This window comes from Dreissena polymorpha, chromosome 6 (genome assembly GCF_020536995.1).
Source record: "Dreissena polymorpha isolate Duluth1 chromosome 6, UMN_Dpol_1.0, whole genome shotgun sequence".
Taxonomy (NCBI): domain Eukaryota; kingdom Metazoa; phylum Mollusca; class Bivalvia; order Myida; family Dreissenidae; genus Dreissena; species Dreissena polymorpha.
Window position 1 is genome coordinate 59,237,928 of NC_068360.1, and position 16,756 is coordinate 59,254,683.

The 16,756-nt window shown below is 35.3% G+C and overlaps 1 protein-coding gene across 1 annotated transcript in view; it reads left to right on the plus strand.

Annotated features, from left to right (window-relative positions):
- The window catches only part of LOC127833381 (26S proteasome non-ATPase regulatory subunit 1-like), a 272,314-nt gene that overhangs the window by 225,304 nt on the left and 30,254 nt on the right, over nt 1-16,756 (plus strand). The gene's annotated exons all lie outside the window — the stretch shown is intronic.

Genomic DNA, 16,756 nt, shown 5'->3' on the forward strand with positions numbered 1-16,756 from the left:
CAACATTAATTACAATGATTTTGAAAAGATCAACAATAATCACAGATAATCAACATAAATTACAATGATTTTGAAAAGATCAACAATAATCACTGGTTATATAAATCACAATTAATCGGTTGAGATCAACAATAATCACAGATAATCAACATAAATCACAATGATTTTGATAAGATCAACTATAATCACAGATAATATAAATCACTATTAATAGGTTAAGATAAAAAATTCACAGATAATCAACATAAATTACAATTATTTTGATAAGATCAACAATAATCACAGATAATCAATATAAATCACAATTCATGGGCTGAGATCAACAGTAATCACAGATGAGCAATAATGAACACAATAATTTGTATGAGATCAACCATTATCATAATCATTTTAAATTAGAATGATAAATATTACAACAATAATCTTATTAAAAACAGGAATATCAAACAAAACAACACAAGATAAACGATATGAAACACAATGTTTAAGACGCAAAAACACGCGTAATACTATATATTATTGTATGACAGTCTGTATTTTCAATAATTAAGAAAATAACCACGGCACATTGGTAAGAATTAAAAATAATTCTTGGTCTTATCATCGTCATGCAACAGATGACTAGGCCCGGTGCTTTGCAGATCTGTGCTTTGATAGACTACTGCGGTGCCTGTACCTCTTTTCACACATATCACAAGCAAAGTTTTTCTCTCCATTGTGGGTGGCAAGGTGGGCCTGAAGGTCAATTTTCTCCCGGAGCGTTGCATTGCAAATTGAGCAGGTAAATTGCTTTGCAGCAACCTCCCTCCGGACGTGACGATTCAGGTCATCTTTGGTTGAAAACTTTTTGCCGCATTGTTCACAGGGGAACGGCTTTTCAACACCATGAATGCTGCATCTATATAACAAAAACAAATGGAACTGTTGAATTATTATTCAATACAGAAAAATACACACAGAATATTATCCATAACAATGTGGAACTTAACAAAATGATGGTCGTCAGAAGCGCTCCAGATAAGGCGCGTTAACGCGTATTTACGCATTTCAAAATCCAAAATACGCATTAAATAATATGTTTAAGGGTCCAATTACATACGTGAAGTATCGGAACGCGTACATTCTGGATTTATACGGTGTAAATTCCAATTGTTCAGTGACAATTTGCATTGAAATTTATCTGGACAATTATGGTCGTTAAAAACTAAATACTATAATGAGCACACCAATATGCACCACACTAGTAATAATGTGTTAAGTGTTTTAAAGCCGGCTTTTTTCGAAAACACCATTCAAAACATTTTAAATAGTGCTTTGCAACTAGGTTATAAAAACATACTTTCGCTCAGAATGCAATGACCTATGTTGAATTGTATCTTGATTTTTAAACCGACAGAACCTAGCATTGTACTAAAAACAAAAAAAATACAAACCTGTGTCTGTTGAACGCCTGTTTTGTGTAAAATGTTTTTCCACAACAGGCGAATCGTCCAGTCCCTCTGTGGCGCTTATCATGAAGCTTTAACCCCCACTTCGATTTAAATGTCTTTCCACAGATTTCACACACGAGCGTCATGTTTCTGTAATGAAAGAATAACTTTTTGTTAAAATATATTTCTAAAATGTTTTTATAAAGTTTTAAAGACTACACCAAAAGAGATATGAAACGCAAGTGATTGGATGTGACACACTATCTGCTATTCTTTTCGTCACAGTTCAATAAACATGCGTGTTTACTAATGCACGGGATTTTCGTGAGTTTTGGCGCGTTTAGCGTCATTCGAGGTCCGCTTAAAGGAGGCAACGCACGTTGTGGTTCAATATACTTGTAACAGTACTTAATGTGTTGATAAGCATATTTCCGCTCTGTTTAAATGTCCTCAATTGAAGTTCCGTAGTCATATATTGTGTTGAATAGTTAATATTTTCGTATTTGTAACCATATCATATTTTAGAAGACTTTCAAAAATGTGTACAGTGTGCGTTTCATTATCCTTTGAATATTCTCGCAACCTGCGTTTGCCATTTCCTATTGCTCAAGAAATACCAACCTGCGTTTGCAAAACAAAACAAAACAAAAAAATAAGATATTTTTCAATTTGCACCGCTATTTTTGTCATGAATCTTATTAAATATATTAAAATGAAGTGTAAAATCATACTAATTCAGTCGTTAAACCAATATTGTTGAAAGAAAATCATCAACACCACATAAACAAACAGCGTTTGCAATGCATTTCAGAATTTTGTGTCGAAGTGTTCTCGGAAAGTGGAAACAGTAAAGGCAATGGAATCATTTCAAATAAAAGTTTATTTAGTATACTGTGTCATAGGCTATCACTTGTTAAAAACTGAAATTTTGATTATATGAAAAAACAACAAAACTTACCTTAATGTACAAGATTACAATCTGTTTCTGCAACCGGCGTTGACTTTTGCGGTCACGTGACAAAAGTTGTTCATCCCCGGTGCGGTGTAGAAATGAAGAAGTTAATGTAAAATAACACAAAAAATGAGTGAAAATCTCTGACCCCGCCCCATAACAATTGACCCATTGTCAGATAACAATTCCAAGTTGTGCACAGTTGCACATATGCTCATAGCTACCATGTGTGTAAGTTTCAAGGTTCCAGTACTAATAGTGTAGGAGGAAATAGTGGCCAGGACAGACGGACAGACGGCGGAGATAACCACAATATCCCCACGCTTTTCAAAAAGTGTGGGGAATAATATGTTAGTGTTGATTTTAGATCAGGTTTATCATGCGAGGCCTAGAAAAACAAAAGGCACGAGCCTTGGCAAGTGCTTTTTTTTGTTTGCGTGATGAGCGTGATAAACCTGATCTATAATCAACACTTATCTATTACTGTGAAACCATTTATTTTCTCGGCACAAAATTTCGCCCTTTTCATAAAAATGACTATTTTGTCCGCTCTTAAATTCGTCCATTTTTGGATTTGAAAAAAAAAAAATGTCCAATTTGTTTGTAATACATGGTATACGCGGTTGCGAAAAAATCGTGCTGGGGAAAGAGAGGTGACACATGGTAGTCACTTGCAGGAGGTGGGCCTTGTTTGGCATATGCCAATTAACAAGTCTGTTATTTTAGGTGATAGTAACTGTCCCTTATTATTTTATGTCATTGACATGTTCTTTGTTATGATTAGCAGATAAGTGGGACTGAATAATCGTTAACGAGTGTTTTAAACAATGAAGCCAATTGCTGAACATGTTTTGATGAGCTAAACACTATTGTATGCTGTTGTTTGTTTCGTGTTCGCTAAATAAATTCCATTTTCACAAATAAAACAACATTTGTGCATTTTTCATGAGTATGCTATTGAGTCTGATCCGAATGACCTTATAGTTTCATTAAAATTTGGTCAATGCAGTTATTAAACTTGTTCTATTATACGAAAGAGGATTTAGTTTGTTAAGTGTTTTTTTTCTGAATGGAACGCTGCATTTATTGATAAACAACAGTATTAAATCTATAAAAAAAATGTTTTTGTTATAAAAAAAACAAAGGTATGGGTTTTTATGTATATGTACAAAAATAGTAGATGCAGTTAAAACCAAACAACCAAACACAAATCAAAATGTTCTTTATTAATTTGTAACAAAGCGCAGAATATATTTCAGTCAGGTGTTGATAACACATCGTCATATTTTAATTGCGTTTAATAGTATTGTCTTTAATCCGGATTCGCCACGTGTAGGCTGTATAATCTGCAACACCCCTGAAAAACACAATACACATAATGGGTAATAAAGTTGTTAACAATTAGCGTTAATCAACACTATTATACCTAAACGAAGTCGACGCATTTAATACAGCCTTATTGCATTCGAATTTAACAGGAAATGTCAGTACACTGTATAATGAACACCCCTTTGTGTCAAAACCGGATTTAACTTGAGTGTGAATAGTCGACTGTTTCATGTTCTTTGTATCAATACCATCTGTGTATCTGTATTATAAGTATACCAGTCAACAAACAAGGTGCGCGCTTCCGCATATGGGTATTCGGACGTTCAAAAAATTGACCTACGGTTTAGCGTTCACACCGTCGAACGCATTAAGCAATATAACTCGTTTTTTTTTCACTATTTCTTTATTTGCAAAAAATACTAGTGGCTTATAACTTACCTTGCAATCTTTTTTTCTCGCATTTTGCGAGTGTGCGAGTGTTAATTTTGAGCCCTGTGTATATGCGTGGATTACGCTGGATTTAAATACCTCATGCCTACGGTAATTCAGTCTTATTTGTTTCAAATATGGGACATGATTGTTCGTTAGGATCTTGAATTCGTCCATCGGTCAAAGGATGAAAAAGGCGAAAATTAATGTCGGACGAATAATAATGGTTTCACAGTATTCTATTTATCCCACTTTTTATTCAGTAAACCTTTTTATTTAAACAAAATTAGTTTAACTGGATAATTTTGCTAGATTATTTTGTCATTTTGTTGAAAAAAAATGACGTCATTTCATGCCGTGGTTTATAGCAAAAATTTAATCAACGGGGCTTTAATCAACTGAATTCGCTGTAAAAGTGGGATATAATCCTTTGTTCAAATAAAATTTAAGATATATTTTTCTAAGATTAATAATTGAAACTTTGTAACTACAAGTCACAAAGATCAACCTGAAAGGTCACTAACCAATAGCACTTAAATAGATTAATGTTCTGTATTGAGGGAGGAAAGTTTGTGGTAAATTCACTGAAAGAGGTTTTTTGTAGCTGTTTTATGACGGATATTAAGGAAATTTATTGAAAATCTAGACACTAATTAAAAATACAACAACATGTCTTTTGTAATCCCACTATATGTTATCACCTGTGTGATTAATTGTTTGACCTTGTATATTTTCAGGTAGGAATTGGCAGGTTTGCTCTGAGGTCACAGCTGTATGTATGTATGTTTGATGGAATAATATCGACTGACCACTGAGTCCTAGAGCTTGATTAAATTTTTGTATTGAATTCAACAGAATTGTTTCATGATTTATTCCCTAGAAAGGTAGAAACTTTCTGTAAAAACATAGAGCATATCGGTGGGAAATACAAGATTTAGCTTTCTTTACCAACGCAGTTAAAGTAACTCGTATTCATTTATTAATGTTGCCATTTGCTTGTGTTGTCTGTGGAATTAAACTGTTCATTTTAAAAATAATGTTAGCCTTTTTAGCTCACCTGTCACAAAGTGACATGGTGAGCTTATGTGACCGTGTGATGTCCAGCGTCCGTTGTGCTTGCGTGTGTGTGTGTGTGCACATTTATAGTGGTAAAATTTCAAGGTGAACATCATCCTTCAAGTTCTAGGGTCGAAAAAACAAAGTTTAGGGAAGTAATAAGCTTTAAATGGACATAGTTATCTGACCTGCCCACGTATATATTTTTGTTAAATAAATCAAAGCGGCGCAGTAGGCAGCATTGTGTTTCTGACAAACACATTGTGGTAAAAGGTCAAGGTCATCTTTACGGTCTATGGTAAAAAATACAGATGTAAGGGAAGTAATAAGCTTTAAAAAGGGAGAAAATTATTCAATATTGAACATAGCCACTTTATATATTTGGCATGCATGTGGATGCATGTGTATCTCATGGAGCTGCACATTTTGAGTGGTGAATCTACAGTCACGGTAGTGGCTTTTAATTATTTGCTACTAAAAATAGAGATTTGTTACAGACAATTATTTTAAAGGGAAGTAATTTATATAATTATAAATCTCATATATTTCCTTACCAAGAATTGAAGTTCTTTTCACAGTTACTGTACAGATTTATTATTTTGATTATTTATAACCCAAATGATTTGTCAAAGTATTTTTTTAAATGATATAATTATAATTTCTTTGATGTTCATTACATATATATGACATGGTCATAATTGACTGTGAGACCCTTCCCCCCCCCCCCCCCTCGTTGGATTGGACAAAATTCAAGGGAAGTAGTAACCTGTAAAGGGAGATGATTTCTATACCTGCCAAATGTTAAATAGAAATGTTATTTAAATGCGGCGCTGAAGGGGGAATTGTGTTTCGGACAAACACATCTCTTGTTGGGTCACTAGGTCAAGGTGTCAAGGTCACCGTGACCTCTAAAAAAAAATTAAAAATCTGAAAAGCTTTCGCAGCCGAGCGTGGCACCCATTAAGCGGTGCTCTTGTTTTTTTATTTCCCCCTGTACTATAGTGGGGGTACATATTGTTTTTGCCCAGTCTGTTAACAGGTTTGTTTGTTTGTTTGCCCCAACTTTAACATTTGACATAACTTTTGCAATATTGAAGATAGCAACTTGATGTTTGGCATGCATGTGTATCTCATGGAGCTGCACATTTTGAGTGGTGAAAGGTCAAGGTCATCCTTCAAGGTCAAATATATGGGTCAAAATCGCTCATTCAATGTCACTTTTGCAATATTGAAGATAGCAACTTGATATTTGACATGAATGTGTATCTCATGGAGCTGCACATTTTGAGTGGTGAAAGGTCAAGGTCATCCTTCAAGGTCAAAGGTCATATATATGGGGACATAGTGTTTCACAAACACATCGCTTGTTTAAAAATGTACTGAACGATCTGACTTATGCCCACACATTATTATTGTATTTGCAGAATATATTGTTTTACTTTGCCTAATGATTGCCAGAAAGAATGCTTAATATTTGCTGTACATTTTTGCAGAATTTTTACAATTCTTTATGTCAAATGCATAAACTATAGATGGTATAGAAGTGGATTTGAATATTGAAACAAAAAATTGTATTAATACAGCTGTTTAGTATCCAGACTTCATAGTGTCTGATAAACCCATAGATTTTGTACACAAAACATATAGAAGAAAAAATGGGACTTGTGCATTTGCTTGGTTTTCAGAACATTTTGGTTAATAGAGATGTATATGGAGTTTTTTATGGAGTACACTCTTATTATGATTTTGAGAATATGATTTATTATGCTTCCCCCAAAAAATTTGGGGGGAGCATATAGTCGCCGCTTCGTCTGTCCGTCCGTGTGTCCGTCCGTGCACAATTTTTGTCCGGGCTATTTCTCAGCAACTAATGACCGGAATTCAATGAAACTTTATGGGAAGCTTCACTATCAAGAAGAGATGTGCATATATCAGCGGGTTCTGGTCAGATGATTTTTCACAGAGTTATGGCCCTTTGAAATTTTCCATTAACTGTAAATATAGTGCAATTCTTGTCCGGGCTATTTCTCAGCAACTAATGACCAGAATTCAATGAAACTTTATGGGAAGCTTCACTACCAAGAGGAGATGTGCATATTATCAGCCGGTTCTCGTCAGATGATTTTTCACAGAGTTATGGCCCTTTGAAATTTTCCATTGTACATATAGTGCAATTCTTGTCCGAGCTATTTCTCAGCAACTTGTTAAGGGAATTCAATGAAACTTTATGTGAAGCTTCACTACCAAGAGGAGACGTGCATATTATCAGCCTGTTCTCGTCGGATGATTTTTCACAGAGTTATGGCCCTTTGAAATTGTCCATTGTACATATAGTGCAATTCTTGTCCGGGCTATTTCTCCCCAACTACTGACTGGAATACAATGAAACTTTATAGGAAGCTTCACTACCTTGAGAAGATGCACATGTTATTAGTGGGTTTTGGTTAGATGATTTATTTAGAGAGTTATGGCCCTTTGAAATTTTTAACTTGCTAAACCATCCTTCATATTATTTTGTCCAAAGTTATGCCCCTCAAGACGTTTCCTTTTATCTGAATATATCGATAATTGCAATATTGTGACAAAAAAAAAACATAGGTTTTTTTGGTCACAATATTGCAATTATCGATATATTCAGATTATCGATATATTCAGATAAAAGGAAACGTCTTGAGGGGCATAACTTTGGACAAAATAATATGAAGGATGGTTTAGCAACATGTAACTGTCCGAACATGGTCTGGATTCTGGTTGTGCTTGTAGAATAGTCAATATCGTCTTCAATGAAATTCTTTGCTTGAAGGTGTAACACATTGTACATTGATATTGTACAAAAGAAAGTTAATTGGTGTAACATAAACAGCTTTGTTATGGAGGTATGAGAGAGCACTCCTTTACATTGAGCCTCAGTGACACCGATTCTGGCTTTTGTTTGCCATCTTTGATCCAACAGTTTAATCCTTTACCACTTAGGTACATATTTTGATGCATTGGTAGTCACAAAGAAAGTTAAATTTAGTTAGATACCTTTATTACTAAATTCAAGTTTTAAAGGCTTCATTTCCAACCCTTAGATACTGATGAGCAGCAAGCGGCATAAAACCTGAACAGACTGTGAGTTACTCGCAGGCTGTTCTGGTTTTATGCTGGTTGCAAAAGTCATTTTCACTTTGCTTCTTATGGGGAAAAATGCTAACAACTTCGAGTATGTGGTGAGTTAGGCTTAACGGTTAAGAATTTTCCAGTTATAATCCCATGAATCCAAAACAAAGCTTAGCTTAGGTTAAAGAGCTGCAAGTTGACCTGGCTTAGGCATGCAGAATGCTGTCTTTTATGTCTAATAGCTGTATTGTTTATGGGCTTGTTTCATTGTGATTTGATTGTAAACTTGTTAGAGTGACTGGATGGCTTGTTTCATTGTGATATGATTGCTGACTGTAAGGGTGACTGGATATGCCTCTTGAGCAGGAATTTTGCTTTGATACGCTGACTTGGTAATTACTATAATGAATATGCTCTTTTCTGCTCCATCTTCTAAGGAAATGTTCCATGTCTTTGTATCGGGAGGCGGAAAACTACAACGGGCGAGGCATGGTATGGTATTACGCAAGGGGGGGTTAGAGGGTTAGCTAATCTTGGATTTCTTCATGCACATGAATTAATCCTTTCCCACTCAGAAGCAAAGTGAAAATGGCTATGCGCAAACAGCATAAAACCAGGACTGCTTGTTAGAAACTCGCAGTCTGTTAAGGTTTTATGCTGTTTGGTACTCATCAGTATCTTAGGGTTGAAAATGAAGCCTTTCAAACTTGAAAGTATTAAGAAAGGACTTAAATTTAATTTGATTTTTTAAAGGACTTCAAATGTGTCAAAGTACAATGGCTGGGTGGTAAAGGGTTAAGCCCAGTTTTCTCCGAGTGGGGTTCATATGTATTCATTTCAGATAATTATCATCTAAAAAATATATATGTCCATTGTTTAGATATGGTCATAATGGCATAAACAGACTTGAATATTTAAGAATTTTAAGGCATTCTTGATAAAAAGTCATGTGATTGTTGAAATAGAACCGGTTACAAATTGTCTTATTTGTTCACTTGTCTTTAGACCATAAAATGGAGGTGCTGTGTTTTAATTTTTGGCAATGAACGTCATGATTCATGTAATGTGTCACTGGAAATTTATTTTAAAAGATGTGGCCCGATTGTATGGATAATCAATATGATATTGATTCATGATTGCATTCTGAATGCACACATAATTACATAAATAATTATTTAATTAGTTGTTGCATGAACAACGCTATTGGAAACACATTAGCAACCTGCTGAGCAAGAAACTGTAAATTTTGGTCTGCTATGTAAACATAAATAAAGCCCTGTAATGATGGGCCATGACTGTCAATGCTCATTAGTGTTTTATTTCATTTGGGCTTTGATGCCAGCATTGTAATGGGGAGGGAGGGCGGGCAGCTGTGCCAAAATGAAACAGATTTTTACCATATTTATTAGTGGGAAGAAATTTACATACTGTGAGGTGTTGGGAGCAATGTGTATGGTAATTGAATGACTGGCAATCATGGCTTGCTGGTGCCATACTGTTGATACAGGCCTTTGTGTGCTGATGATGCAAGAACATGCAAGAGGAGGGCAACTGCTGTATCTGGTTTGCAGTTCTATAATGATTGTGAAATGTCTTCATTTTGGATATAATATTGATGGTTTGCCTTTCTAAAAAAATAAATACATGTACTTTATAAGTCCTTGAAATGATCATTAAAATTCTAAATAGATGGTGTATGCATGAAAATTTGTCAAAAATTAATCATACCCCCACTAAACAAAGTTAAGGGGGGTCTAAGGAGTGAGCTTGTCTGTCTGTTGAGCTTGTCTGTCTGTCTATCGGTTGGACCGTGTCCGCTCTCTAATTCAAGTAGTTTTCATCCGATCTTCACCAAACTTGGTCAGAAGTTGTATCTAAATGATTTCTTGGCCAAGTCCAAAAATGGGCCTTGCTGGGTCAAAAACTAGGTCACGGGGTCACTTAGTGCGTTTTAAACATTCAGCATGTTGTGAACTCTCCAATTCAAGTAGTTTTCATCAGAGCTTCACCAAAGTTGGTCAAAAGTTGTATCTAGATGATGTCTAGGCCAAGTTTGAACATGGCTTATGGCAGGTCAAAAACTAGGTGGCGGGGTCACTTAGTGCGTTTTAAACATTGAGCTTGGTGTCCTCTCTAATTCAAAAAGTTTTCATCTGACCTTCACCAAACTTGGTCAGAAGTTGTATCTAGATGATGTCTAGGTAAAGTTCGATTATGGGTCATGCTGGGTCAAAAACTAGGTCACTGGGTCACTTAGTAGTTGTACACATTCAGCATGGTGTCTATAAGGTCATAAGGTAGAAGGTCAAGGTCACATGGGCTTGTAACAGAAGAACCATTCCACAAGAGCTTTTAACAACACTTTGACTTGAACAAATATCTTAATTTATTTTTAAAAATGGGTATACTGGTCATAACCTTGAAGGGTGGATGTGCTTGACACTGTTTACATCTCAAGTGAAACCATTTTTGAATTAGTAGCCCTGTAAAAAAATGTGTAATGGTGATATTAGTAATGTCTTTGACATAGCATAGTGGTTTATGAATATGTAATGCTAGAAAATGGCCTCATTAACGCCTTGTAAAACTCTGATAAAGCAAACACAACTTCACACTAGTCTGAAAAGTGAAAAAGACAGTACACAGCCATCTGAACCATTTTCAACCCCTACACAAACCACAAAACATTAAAAAGTCTCACCCACACTCACACAAGCATCAATACATTAGTCAGTTATATTCAAAAAGCTTAACAACAAAACAAACCAACAACAATAATACTAAATATGGGAAGTGCTCTGTAAAATGGGTTTATAATGCATGTGCGTCAAGTATTGTCCCAGATTAGCCTGTGCAATCCATATAGGCTAATCAGGGACAACACTTTCCGCCTAAACTGCATTTTTACTAAGAGAAGACTTTCTTTAAACGAAAAAGTATCATCAAAGTGGAAAGTGTCATCCCTGATAAGCTTGTGCACACTGCACAGGCTAATCTGAGATGACACTTTACACGCATGCATTAAACCCTTTTTCACAGAGCACAGCTCATATAAAAGAGACCCTTGTAAGGCTTTCCAATGTAAGGAATTACCCAAGCAGGTAGCAGGTGGATAATGGAGTCCTTGTTCCTGATGTCTGACCTTGTCTTCTCTACAGATTGAGTTCACTGACAGTTCACCCATGTGGTCAGGCTCACTGTCACACTGTTGGTTCCCAGTCAAGCTCCCTGTGACACTGCTGGTTCCCAGACAAGACAGAATCTAGATGATCTGTCATTTCTGAGATTTCTTTTTAGCTATTTTCGTGTTCTCAATAATGTTTATGTTGCTGCTTTCCGGATGATTTATGGACAAAAATGTATTTGTTTCCACTAGCTATGCATAAACAGTTGGTCAGCATCATTTTTTTGAAAACTTGTTTATCTATAAAAAAAATATTTCCAGCTTAAATAAACCATGTTCAATACTAGAAATTTTCCATTTTCAATATTTAAAATTTTCCCAAATGTTGCCTATTCAGAAATTAGTGATTTTCTTGAAACTATTGGACAAGGCTTGCTTAGGCATGAGAGTTTCCCAAATGAATATTGGTTTATATTTCAATGATACAAATTGAAAAGAGGAAATGTTTTCATCATTCAATTGATTTGCCATTTATCATCATGGACAAAGACCATTGCCTACTGATTAATTGTGAAAGTTCTTTATTAATGTCTGGTACAAACGTAGCATCAGAACATGTCAATGTTTCCTGTAAGTGCTCTAAGTTCAGTCATAGTTATTTGCAATTTCACTTGATTTATTTGAGATCTTGCCTATTGTCTTGAAAATTTGTAGTTTTGATATCTTGTGAAGAATTTATTGTTACAAAACAGCAGCACAAGTGGTTATACACACTTGTGAAAACAATAGATTCAGAGGTGAGAGTGAATAAATTCACCATGAAAGATTTCAGTATCAGGTGCAACCTTTTAAGCTCAGTCTACTGCAAAAACTGATGACCTTGAACCAGATCAGGCCCCCATCAAGACCCAGCCATCTTTGACAAGTCTGCTATAAAAGCCACTCAGGTGTGAATATAAGCTGATAAAGCACATGGGCTTATCAGCCTGGAAATATGTCAGAAGGTTACCACCAGTGCTTCTCCTGCTTTTAGTGCCAATGCCAGCTTAAAACATGTAATAACTTTTGTTTCTTACAAAGATTGTTTGTATTTAACCCAAGCAAAAATGATGGACACTTTTCTAGCAAGTAACAAAACTGATCATTTGCCAACTTACCATGGTTGATAAACACCATGGCCTACCATGTAATACCACGGTTCCAGGTGATTGATAATGGTCAGTCTAGCCAATATCTACCATAACAAACCATTTTCCTGACCATGGATTTTCACAGCGTTGGATGGGTGGTCAAAACTAACCATGATAAACATGAACATCCATCAAAATCAAGAAAATACATGGTTACCATGGTTGACATTTTAACTGTGTAACCTCATAAAAAATGTGTTAAATCTGTGATAGAAATTTATTCTTTTATTGATGTTGTGTTGTGCCAATGATGCATACATTTCTCACTTCACAAGCAATAGCCTCTTGACCAGAAGGAAATTCAATCAAGCCTCAGGTTAATTAATTAAGATGGGTTTCCCCTGCAGATATGTATCAGCTTTGTTCACTGGAGCCTAGGCAAAAGTCTTTTGAGTGAAGTCTTTTTGTGGATTCTTGCCTGACATGAAATGCAGTGATCCTTAACAAAAATTATTATGAACTACAGGTCTCTGACTTATCTAGATTATCTCTTTTTCCAGGGAAGTAATGAAGTGGAGACTAATAGTGTTGACATTCAAAGACTGAGTGATTTTAGTTGATACTGTGGTGTTTTTAAATGATTGGGATATCCAGGGTTCCAGCTGTCCGCTTTGTGAGTTTATAAAAAGTGATGTATAATGCGTGTGCAAATAATAAAACTAAATAAAACAGTGAAGGAAATATATGATGGAAATTGATATCGATATGAACCCATCACTGTCATATCACTGTCAAATTTATTTCATCAGATCCATTTTCAAAATCATTCAAGGGTTACAGATCTATATATAATTTCAGCATGGTTATAATTCATTACTTTTAAAGATAAATGCCTTGAGAGTATGTAACAAAAGTAGCTTAGATTTTAATATTCTCCAGCTTATCATGGGGCCAGCTGTTGTATGGTTGTCCCCAAGGAGTTTCTGTTTGTATGGCTGTCTGGGTCAGAAAGTTCTGATTTCTTTGAATAATTCTTCTAACTTGATCTTTCTCAATGGCCACAGAACTGTGCTATGAGAAAATGAGGATAAATGCTCTGTGTAAAGTTTCCTTCTAGATTAACCCCGTGCAGTGCCCACATGCTAATTAGGGACAACAGTTTCTGCTTCTATGGAAGTTTGTTTTTAAAGGAAGTCTACTCTTAGCAAGAATCGCGTCTTAGGACAGAAAGTGTCATAAGTGGGATAAGCCTGTGCATAATGCATCAGGCCCTGTTTTCCCAGAGGGCACATTTTGCCTGAGATTGAGTACTTTATTTTATTTGTCTTGGCAAGGACCCTCATTTATGAATGACCACACAAGTTAAAGCTAGTAATTAGGCCAGAGTTCTGGTAACAGTTCAAGTTTGGTTAACTAACCTCCATGAAATGACTGAAATACTGTTGAAATTGGTGAACAATTCAACTAAAAGAAATATGTATACATTACTGAAACTACAGGGTTCGCACAGGGCTTGAAAAGTGCTTGAAAACGAGTCTTAGGCTTGAAAAGCCCTTGAACAAGTGTTGGCCTTGAAAAAGTGCTTGAAAAGTGCTTATTTCATGTAAAAAAGCCTTGAATTTTTTTATTTCTGTTCAAAATTACTTTTATCATTGCTTTAATTATAAACTAAAATCGTTCTCAAGGGAAATATTACGAAAATTTATCATAAATTCCTTCGCGCTAAAAGTTGAGTAGGAAATATAAGTTTCGTACACTATTAGGTACGAAATGTTAAGTGTACACGTCACAGATTATGTGTACTACGTCAGAGGTTCTCCATTGTGATAAATTTTCGGGAGTAAAAATGCAGCGATGGGGAAGTGTCGTTTCAAACCAGGGTGGTTAACTGAATATTCCTGGCGCTACTTTCTGGTCATAAACACCATTGATATGCAGAAAAAAGCTTAAATAATTACAACTTACAGGATACCTCAACATTCTTTAAACATGAATATTCATTGAGCTATTTTCTGGTCATAAACAAGTTGTCAAAATGATGTTAATCGTTATGTTTTGCGCGAAACTTATGAATATTCCTGGGTACAGAAAACAAATGACATTCGAAAAGCACTATGTTGGGTCTATATGAAGACCATTGGTGTTGGGAGGATGGGGGAAAGCGCTTTGAAAAGCCACGATAAAGGGGAAACCCACTCAGAAAACATGAAATTGAGAAGCAAACAGCGTTCCTGCGATGTGTTTTTTGGTAAAACAGGAAGGTACTATTGTTAAAACTGTTGAATCTAAAACAGACATAAACAACAACAGCCCTGTGAGAGACAAAATGTTATAGTAACTGATTTCTGTTTAAATGAAATTAACTTGTCTGTTTGATGTGAGCATAGAAAGAGACAATGTGTTTGTTTGTAATAACTTTAAAAAGTAAATGCATATGTGAGACTCATTGAGTTAAGGATGGATAACATGTATTTGTATGTAATAACTAGAAATAACATGTATGAGTTATTGTGAAATAAGTTTAATGTGTTTGAGCAAATAATGATATTTTATTACTGTGTTAATCTGGCTTCAAAATGAATTTTTTAAAGGAAACTAATGTACGGTTCTTGGCCTTGAAAAAGAAAATTTTGCCTTAAAAAGTCCTTGAAAAGTGCTTGAATTTGGGTTTGAGATTTCTGTTTGAACCATGAACTAGGTAAAAGCTTATATGTTGGTTCTTAGCAATTTGGTTTCTTTTTAAGTTATTTCGTGTTTGAGGAGTCTGTATTTTTGTATCAGGTGTGCAAACCAGTTGTGATTGGCAGGGCAAGCATAGATTTTTCCTGGTCCATCAAGCCATCTTGTGAAATAGACCATTTGGCCACTAATGATGTGTTCACAGGTTGTTCAGATAATTGATGAATTTGATGATTTTCTTGTGATCATTATTCACCTTTTGTGATACAGGGACCAGGGGTGGAGGGGTCAGTGTGGATGAGGGAGGTCATTGTGCTAGAAAATCTTGCTTTAGGAAAATAGCGAACTTAAAAACTCACCAGGGCTTTTTTATGTCCCCCACCCACTATAGTGGGGTACATATTGTTTGTTTTTCTGTTGGTGTGTTTGTTTGCCCAAACATTACCATTTTGCTATATCTTTTGCAATATTGAAGATTGTAACTTCATATTTTGCATGCATGTGTATCTCATGGAGTTGCACATTTTGAGTGGTGAAAGGTTAAGGTCAAGGTCATCCTTCAAGGTCAAAGGTCAAATATATAGCTTCAAAGTGGCGCAGAAGAGGACATAGTGTTTCTGACAAACACATATCTTGTTACAATCTGTGAGAATGGCTGTTTTTCACAATTTTGGGAACTTGCAAAACGTTTTTTTTTGCACAAAATGGGGTGGAGGCATGGCCGCTTAACAGTAAATAAAAAAAAGCCCTGCTCACTGATCTCCTGGTTCTAACAATATCACTTCTTGAGATCTGTATTTGAATTATACATTAATGATCTATTTTAAAACAATATATTTGAAATTTCAATTTTGGATAATTTTCAAAGGGTATAAATAAGTATTGACTTAATATTAAACACTTTCTGTTATTATTGTCGAGTAGTTTGAGTTAGTACTTATATAAAAACTAGACTGTAGCCTTAGCTGTTTTAAAATTAATTATACAGTTGAATCTAACCTATTCTGAACACGTGCACATAACATCCAATCTTTCATTTTCTCTCCAATGTTTAGTTTATTTGTTGAAAGTTTTTTCAGATGCCCCTTAAATTTTGGATTAGACATTATATTATTTGTGTAGGATATTTTGTATTCCTGCAGATAAACCTTATTGATCAATTTAACATTAGAAACTTCTATGAATTTGATTGTTTTTCGCTCGAACTAATATACACAAATAGCGCTTAGCTAGGCCGACAACATAGTGTACTTGTATAATGGGCAGCATTATGTAAAAATGGGTATTATGCCTTATGCGGCAAGCATTGCTCCAGACCAGACCAAGGTAGCGTGCCTTCTGGTCAGAAATGACACTTTCCACTATGAAGTCACTTAGGTTTTGTGGTGTTACAAGTGGACAGGCTGGTCAGTTGCTACTCTGGCCATATATGGCATAGGACTCATTTTCACAAAACACGGGTTAAATAGCCTTGTGCACCTTTTGTCGAAACATCTACTGTGCTTACTGATTATTATCCCCAGTT